Here is a 9124-nt window from a genome sequence, read left to right as displayed (position 1 = left end):
CTGGCTAGGAGCACAGGGGGGCTCTCGGAGCTTTGTTCTTAATGACCGTTGACTCACAACAGCAACCCTGGGCCGTGTGCGAGGCAGAGCATAGGGTCAAGCAAAGATCACAAAGATCAAGCCTTAACATTCCAAGGATCGCCTCCCTGAGCGATACCTAGGTTCTGTCCTTCCAGATCTTTCTCCACATAGTACACACACGAGTGTTTTCAACCAGCGTGACCTCTCAGTGCACATACCGTTCTGTTGGGTGAACAAGCTCTACCTTTTCACTTCTGTAAAAGTAAAAGGTGTCATCTGATGCCCAGACCCGATTCAAAGGACCAGGAAGTATCCTTCACTGCCCTTTGCTGAAGCCCCTGGTACATCCGGCTGCAGAGGAAGGTTGTAGCAGGAGGTGGGTGGTGTTGCCCTTGCACTCTGGGGAGCCCCCCACACCCAGAATTTGCTGCCCTAAATGCTTCTAGAACCTTCTCTTTGTCCCTAAGAGCCCTCACACCCTACTCTTGGGACCCCAATCCCTGGAAACTGGTTGCAGCTGCCATTCAAGGAGCCCTTGACGTCTGGGCCTATCAATCTATGGTTCTCTTGAGTCCTGGGAGAGGAATGCTTGTACCCATTTCACAGAACAGCCTACTGAGTCTGAGAAAACACACTTGCCCAAAGTCACACTGCTCAAAGCTGTAGCAGAAGCCAAGTTCACTTAGAAGTCAGCCACCTCCAGAGACCTCCCCACCCCCAGCCCTGCCCTTCCTCCCATCCTCTGTACCCTTCCTCCCCCAGGTATTCCCACACTGTCACCCCAAAGACCTCTCCCCCCGACGCCTGGGTGGCTCAGTCGGTTGGGTGTCTGCCTTTAGCTCAGGTCATGATCCCAGGGTCCTGGGATCAAGTGCCACATTGGGCTCACTGCTCAGTGGGGAACCTGCTTCTCCCTCTCCTCCCTGCTCCTACTCTCTCTCACTATCTTTGTTGCTATCTCTCTCTCAAATAAAGTCCCCTACGATTATTTAAAAAAAAAACAAAAAACCTCTCCCCCTTAAACTCCCACCCAATCCTTTCTACCTAGAGTGTTCTAGGTCACCCCCTTCCTTGGTCCCTAAATAATGCCCCCAGTCCTCAGCCTCTTTCTCAAGAGCCCACAACCACCCCTGGGTCCTTCCAATTCTCTCTCAGCCCCCTCAAGGACTCCAGTCTTGCTCATGTGTGTTCAGGCAACCCCCCACCCCAAATAAAAGCTTCAAGGATTCCCAATCTTGCACCTTTGTTTCCACAAGGAATCCAAATCCCACTGATTCACAGGCCCTTCGAGACACCCTTTGTGGGGAGGCGATGGGGTGCGTGTCAAGGTCCTTGCTCCAAGAAAGTAGTTTCCTTTGAGGTTTTGAAGGCAACAAGGAGAGAAAGCAAGAGTCTGACCACAGCTTCAGCTACAGCGGCAGAAGGGAGAGAAGGAAGTGGAAAAAAAAGGTTGCCTTTTCTCAGCAGAGGTTCTGTAGACACTGGTCTAAAGTTGAGAGCAAGAAAGGGGAGGCAGGGCATACCTCCAGCGGGGTGTTCCTACAGGGGCTCCAGCCTCAACTGGCTCACGGAGGGCACATAGAAAACTGAAATTCTGGGGCACCTGAGTGGCTCAGTCGGTTGGGTGTCTGCCTTCGGCTCAAGTCATGATCCCAGGGTCCTGGGGTCGAGCCCCGCATCGGGCTCCCTGCTCAGCGGGGGAGCCTGTTTCTCCCTCTCCCTCTGCTCTGCCTACTTATGATCTCTTTCTCTCTCAAATAAAATAAAATCTTAAAAAAAAAAGAAAACTGAAAAAAAATTTTTTTTTTTTTGAGAGGGAGAGATGGGTGGCAGGGGGGTAAAAGCAGAGGAAGAGGGAGAATCTTAAGCTCCAACTCAGGGCACCATGCAGGGCTTGATCTCACAACCCTGAGATCATGACCTGAGCCGAAATCAAGAGTCAGACGCTTAACCAACTGAGCCACCCAGGCGCCCCTGCAATTCTTAAGGTTTTTAAATAGGGAGATTTATTCTGGAAAGGGAAAACTACATAGACAGGGAGCAAATCCTTGGTGGGCAAGGGAGAGGAAGGGATGGCCTAGGAAGGAGGGGAGAGCAAGAGACTTTGGGGGAGGGGCAACAGAACTGTATCTTGATTGTGGTTACATGACTGATTCATCAAAATTCATAGAACTGTAACCAAAAAGCAGACTGTGTGAGTTAAAGAACAAATTTAGAAATTTTTAAAAGGGGATTTCGTGTGAGTAGATTTCCATTTCTCTCTAAAAAATTAACTTAGGGGCGCCTGGGTGGCTCAGTCATTGAGTGTCTGCCTTTGGCTCGGGTCCTGGGATCAAGCCCTGCGTCGGGCTCCCTGCTCAGCAGGAAGCCTGCTTCTCCTTCTGCCACTCCCCCTGCTTATGTTCCCTCTCTCTGTGTCAAATAAATAGATAAAATCTTTAAAAAATGAAATAAAATAATAAATGAACTTAGTGGGGTGCCTGGGTAGCTCAGTCGATTGAGCATCCAACTCTTGATTTTGGTTCAGGTCATAATCTCAGGGTCCTGGGATTGAGTCCCTCATTGGGCTCCTTGTGTGGTGGGTGACGGGGAGTCGGCTTGAGATTCTCTCTCTCTCTGTCTCCCTCTGCCCCTCCCTCACCTCTCTCAAATAAATCTTCTTTTTTTAAAGATTTTATTTATTTGAGAGAGAGATCAGAGAGAGAAAGAGAGCACAAGCAGAGGGGAGGGACAGAGGGAGAAGCAGACTCCCCGCTGAGCAAGGAGCTGACTCAGGGCTCCATCCCAGGACCCTGGGATCATGACCTGAGCCACAGGCAGGCACCCCTCAAACATAAATCTTTTTTAAAAATCCACCTAGTGATTCCACTCCTAGGAATATACCCAAGAACACTGAAAACCTGTCCATGCAAAAACTTACATGAAGGCACTAATCACATTAGCCAAAGAGTAGAAAAAACACAAATGTCCATCAAGTGATGAATGGACAAACAGAACCTGGCATGTTCACACAGTGGAATATTATTCAGCCATAAAAATGAAGTACTGATACCTGCTACGATGTGGATGAACTTTGAAAAACAGTGAAAAGCCAGACACAAAAGGTCACCTACTGTATGATCCCTACTATATAAAATGTACAGATAGGCAAATCCATAGAGACAGGAAGTAAATGAGTGATTGCCAAGGGGCTGAAGGGAGGAGGGAATGGGGAGTGACTAAACCAGGACTAAGAGTCCTGGTTTACTATGGGGTGCGGGGGATGAAAATGTTCTAGAATTAGTAGTGATGGATGCACAACCTTGTCAATCACTGAATTTTACACTTTAAAGGGTTCATTTTATAGTATGTCAGTTGCATTTCAGTTTTTTTCTTTTTTTTTTTTTGAGAGAGAGAGAGAACGTGCACACTCAAGAGGAGGGGGGAAGGGCAGAAGGAGACAGAGAAAAAAATCTCAGTCTCCACACCCAGCATGGAGCCCGACATGGGGCTCTGTCTCAGGAGCCTGAGATCACGACCTGAGCCAAAACCAAGAGTTTTACGCTCAACTGACCCAACTACCCAGGCGCAACCCCCCAGTTTTTTTTTAAATCAGGAGATCTGGGGTACGTGGGTGGCTCAGATGGTTAAGCATCTGCCTTTGGCTCAGGTCATGATCTCAGGGTTCTGGGATCCAGCCCCATATCGGGCTCACTGCTCAGTGGGGAGCCTGTTTCTCCCTCTCCCTCTGCTGCTCCCCCTGCTTGTGCGCTCTCTCTCTGTCAAATAAAATCTAAAAAAAAGGAAAAGAAAGAAAGAGAAAAAAAAGAAGATCTGACATCATCAGAGACCCCATCTAGTTGCTTCTCCCAGGCTGGCTCTCAAAAGCATGTGGATTTAGACCACACTGATCTAGAGGTGTGGGGGTCACCATAGAAAGAACTAAAAGCAGAAACAGTTCAGAAGATCCTTCCGAGAAAAGGGAACTTTTTTTACCACGCTGGTAGATACGGAAACTGGAGCAGTAATTTGACAATATCTAGTCAAAGCTAAAGATATGCCGACTCCCTGGCCTCGCAATCTCACTCCACTGACACACACACCCAACCGCGCTCAAGAAAACAATAACTAGAATGTTCACAGGTTCACAGTATGGGGTGCCTGGCTGGCCTAGTCAGAAGAACATGTGACTCTTGATCTCGTGAGTTCGAGCCCCACGTTGGGTGTAGAGATTACTTAAAGATAAAAATCGTTAAAAATAAGGGGGTGGGGCGCCTGGGTGACTCAGTCGCCTTCGGCTTAGGTCATGATCCCAGGGTCCTGGGCTCGAGTCCCATGTCAGGCTCTCTGCTCAGCTGGGAGACTGCTTCTCCCTCTGCCTACCACTCCCCCTGCTTGTATGTGCTCGCTCTCTCCATCAAATAAATAAAATCTTAAAAAATAAAATAAAATAAAAGCCTGGGCTTGCTAGCTGCGTTTTCCAAAAGGAAGGAAGGGAGGGAGGAAGAAAGTAAGTTAGTTCACAGCAGCTCTATTTGTAATACCTGTAGCTGGGAATGATGGAAAAGCTTGTCAACAGTATAACAGATGAATTGTGGGCCACGCACAGTGGGGTGAAAAGGAAGGAATCATCTGCCCAGTACATGAGTCCATGCAGCATGATTCCACTTCTCTATAGTAAATAAGCAAAACTGTGCTGTTTGAAATCAGGATAGTGGTTATCTTTGGGGAGGCCATGTCTGGGTCCTGCTAGGGACTGATAGTATTCTGTTTCTGACCTGAATACTAGCTACAAGTGCATATGCGCCATTTATAAAAATTCATTTCGGGGCACCTGGGTGGCTCAGACGGTTAAGCGTCTGCCTTCGGCTCAGGTCATGATCCCAGAGTCCTGGGATCGAGCCCCGCATCGGGCTCCCTGCTCCGTGGGGAGCCTGCTTCTCCCTCTGCTTCTCTCTCTCTCTCTCTCTCTGTCTCTCATGAATAAATAAATAAAATCTTTAAAAAAAAAAAAATTCATTTCACCAAACACTTGAGTTGTGTACATTACGTATGTTATGCCCCCATAAAAACTTACTGAAATTCACAGCAATAACAGAGATGTGCTTGGCAATTTGGCAACATCTACCAAATTCATAAATTCCACTTCTAGGAACTTATCTGCAATTAAACTCATGGAAAATTATAGATATGCTAGACCCTTCCATGCAACACTGTTTAGAAAAGACTGGAAACAACCTCCATGTTCGTCAGTGGAAAACTAGTTAAATCTTTATGGACTGAATTGAAATAGTCTTCAGAATATATTCTTGGGGCCCCTGCCTGGCTCAGTCGGAAGAGCATGAGACTCTTGATCTCGGGGTCGTGAGTTTGAGTCCCATGTTGGGTGTAGAGATTACTTAAATAAATACGTTTAAATATATATTCTTTATTATCTCAATAAGAAAATAAATTATGAAAGTTAAAAATCAGAGCATTCTGATTCAAAAAATTGTTATATGAAACAAGAAAGATAAAAAAATATTGTTAGTCATCTGCTATCCTTTCTATTAAAAAGAAAAACAGTTTGTACATATTTGCCTAAATCTATTTAAATTTCTCCCTGGAAAGAAATACAGGCTGCCTGTGAGGAGGCGAACTTGGTGGAAGAAAGACTCGTGTTTAGCATATAACATCTTGTACATTTAGAATTTTGTATCCTATGAGTATATCGCCAAAACTTAAAAATAAACAAAATGTGCAAAAGACCAAGGGAAAAACAAAACAAAACAAAACCCTGGGGAGAGGCACTAAGGGTGAAAAGGTGTTGGACAGCTTTCTGTCATAAGCTGTTCTGTACAAGTAATTTGTTGACTATTTTGAATTTAAAAAATGGGTTTTTTTAAAAGATTTTATTTATTTATTCATGAGAGACAGAGAGAGAGCAGAGGGAGAAGCAGGCTCCCAAGGAGCAGGGAGCCCGATGCAGGACTCGATCCCAGGACCCCGGGATCATGACCTGAGCCGAAGGCAGACGCTTAACGACTGAGCCACCCAGGCGCCCCTAAAAAATGTTTTTAACTAGAATTTAATGAAAATTTGAAAAGAGAAAAAAATTAAAATTCGAAATGTTTTCAAACATGCAGCCCCCAGAGATCTACAAATTTATCCTACGCTTTCATAAACCAGGTCTCCACCTCTAGCCACTAGGGGGCAGTATATTACCATAATTATAAGCTTGGATTCAGACACCCATGGATGCAAATTCCAACCCTATCGCAAAAAACAATTAGAAACTCTGCACAAAACAGAAAACAATTACATAAAGGCACTGGAAAGTGAAAAAAGCAGCCAGAAACTGGAAGGAAATTGACACTTGATAAAAAAGAAAGGGGTCGCTTGGGTGGTTCAGTGGTTGAGCGTCAGACTCTTGATTTCAGCTCAGGCCATGATCTCAGGGTCTTGAGATCTAGCGGGACATCAGGTTCCCCGCTGGGCGTGGAACCTGTTTAAAAAAGGGGGGGCATCAGGTTCCCCGCTGGGCGGAGCCTGTTTTTAAAAAGGGGAGGACGGGGGCAGGTTCTAGTACGTGCTGGGAGGGGCAGCTAAAACTAAAACACCAGGGGAAAATCCAGTCTTCCTGGCTTGAAGCACCAGAGCAACAGGAAATTAAGGTATAAATCTGGAAAAGAGATCCAGGGTGGGGGCACTCCAAATATTTTTATATAAACTCTGCTCAAATATCTAGCTGACCCCCGAACCACACCTGCATGTGGTACACTCCAAAAAGCCCAGCTAAGCCTAAAAAATGTAAACTGAAATTTGAGGTACAAATTTTATAGGAGAGTTTTACAGAGATTACAGTTGGAGTTTACCAAATTAAAGGGCTGCTCAGGAAAAAAGTAATTGATGCTCTTCAGAGGAACATAACGGACTCCAGAGTTTTTACAGTGTATCCAGGATACACTCTAACATTACTCAAAATTAAAAAAAAACGAATAGGAAAATATGACCCATTCTTAATAGAAAAGGCAGTTAAATGAGACCAGCAGTTACCTGAGACCAACACCAAAATGACCCATATACTGGAATAAGACACACACACACACACACACACACAAAGATGTAAAAAATAGCTGTTAAAACTACGCTCAAGAAACTAAAAGAAAATGTTTCTACTGAATAAGAAGGAATCTTGGTATAGAAATAAAACAATAAAAAAGAATAGAATAGGGGCACCTGGGTGGCTCAGTTGGTTAAGCATCTGCCTATAGCTCAGGTCATGATCCCAGGGTCCTGGGATCGAGCCCCTCATCGGGCTCCCTGCTCAGCGGGAAGCCTGCTTCTCCCTCTCCCTCTGCCGCTCCCCCTGCTTGTGCATGAGTGTATGCTCTCTCTGTCAAATAAATAAAATCTTTTTAAAAAATAGAAATTCTAGAATGAATAAATGAATTTAGCAAGTTCACAGGATACAAGGTTAATACACAAAATTAATGGTATTTTATAGTATAGAGGCAAGAAATTGGAACATGAAATTTAAAAATAACTTCATTTGGGCGCCTGGGTGGCTCAGTTGATTAAGCGACTGCCTTCGGCTCAGGTCATGATCCTGGAGTCCCGGGATCGAGTCCCGCATCGGGCTCCCTGCTCAGCAGGGAGTCTGCTTCTCCCTCTCCCGCTCCCCCCTCTTGTGCTCTTTCTCTCTCTCACTCTCTCTCTCAAATAAATAAAATCTTTAAAAAATAAAAAATAAAAATAACTTCATTTACCATACCACAAAAACCAGAAAATACTTAGGGATAAATTTGATAAAAGATTTAACACCTTTACTGACAACTACAAAACACTGCTGAGAAACTGCCAACATTTGTATCTCCAGAGAAATACACTATGTTCATGGATTGGAAAATATAATATTGTTAAGATGTCAGTTCTCTCCACTTTGTTCTATAGGCTTGCAGTCTCACCCTGGGTTGTTTCCATCTCTTTCCCCAAGAAGGAAAACAAAAATAACCAAATATGGGGGATTTATTACTTGACTTATATTTTCTTTTCTATTTTAGTTGCTTATGATTTTTTTTAACTAATAGGCTTATTATTATTTTTTAATTTATTTGTCAGAGAGAGAGAGAGAACACAAGCAGGGGGAACGGCAGGCAGAGGGAGCAGGCTCCCCACTGAGCAAAGAGCCCAATGTGGGACTCCATCTCAGGACCCTGGGATCATGACCTGAGCCAAAGGCAGACACTTAACTGACTGAGCCACCCAGGCATCTGAAAAAGATTTTAAAGAGCAGTTTTGGGTTTACAGAAAATGAGAGAAAAGTACAGAGAGTTCCCATGTATACCCTCTTTACCCCACCCCGTTTCCCCTCTTATTAACATCTTGCTTTAGTGTGGTACTTTGTTATAATTGGTAAGCTAACACTGATACTTTCTTTCTTTCTTTTTTTCAGAGAGAGAGGGGGAGAGGTTGGCAGAGAAAAGGGAGAGGGAGAGAATCTCAAGCAGGCTCCATGCCCAGCACAGAGCCCAACCTAGGGTTTGATCTCACAACCCTGAAATCATGACCTGAGCCAAAATCAAGAGTCACACACTTAACCCTGAGCCATCCAGGTGACCCTTATTTATCTAAGAGAAAGAGAGAGAGAATGTGTGCATGCGTGCACATGCAAATAGGGGAGCGGCAGAGGGAGAGGGAGAGAATCTCAAGCCGACTCCCCACTGAGCATGGAGCCCGATGGAGGGCTCCATCTCACAACCCTGAGATCATGACCTGGGCAAAATCAAGAGTCAGATGAGTAACCAACTGAGCCATCCAGGCGCCCCTCTAGAGGAGATTTTAACGAGTAGGTCTCATGGGGCTGCAGAAGAAATAAATGCCTATAATATCCTGTCCTTCTGCCCCTGCCCAACTCAGCAGCAGAGAGACTCTGTTATAACCCAAGATGGCACACATCTATTCCTCTCCTCAGGACCCTCCAAGAACGCCCGGCTCACTGAGAGTAAATTCTGTCCCCGTCTCTCTGGGTCTCTGCCTCTAGTGACCTTGTCCTACCACAAAGAGACCTGAGGACCTGTCCACAAGACCCTGTATGACACGATCCCATTCACCTCACTTCCCCCCCCCCCGCCACCCTGCCACT

Source organism: Leptonychotes weddellii, chromosome 16 (assembly GCF_054177405.1).
Source record: "Leptonychotes weddellii isolate Sample4059 chromosome 16, ASM5417740v2, whole genome shotgun sequence".
Classification (NCBI taxonomy): domain Eukaryota; kingdom Metazoa; phylum Chordata; class Mammalia; order Carnivora; family Phocidae; genus Leptonychotes; species Leptonychotes weddellii.
Note: the sequence above shows the minus strand (reverse complement) of the source record.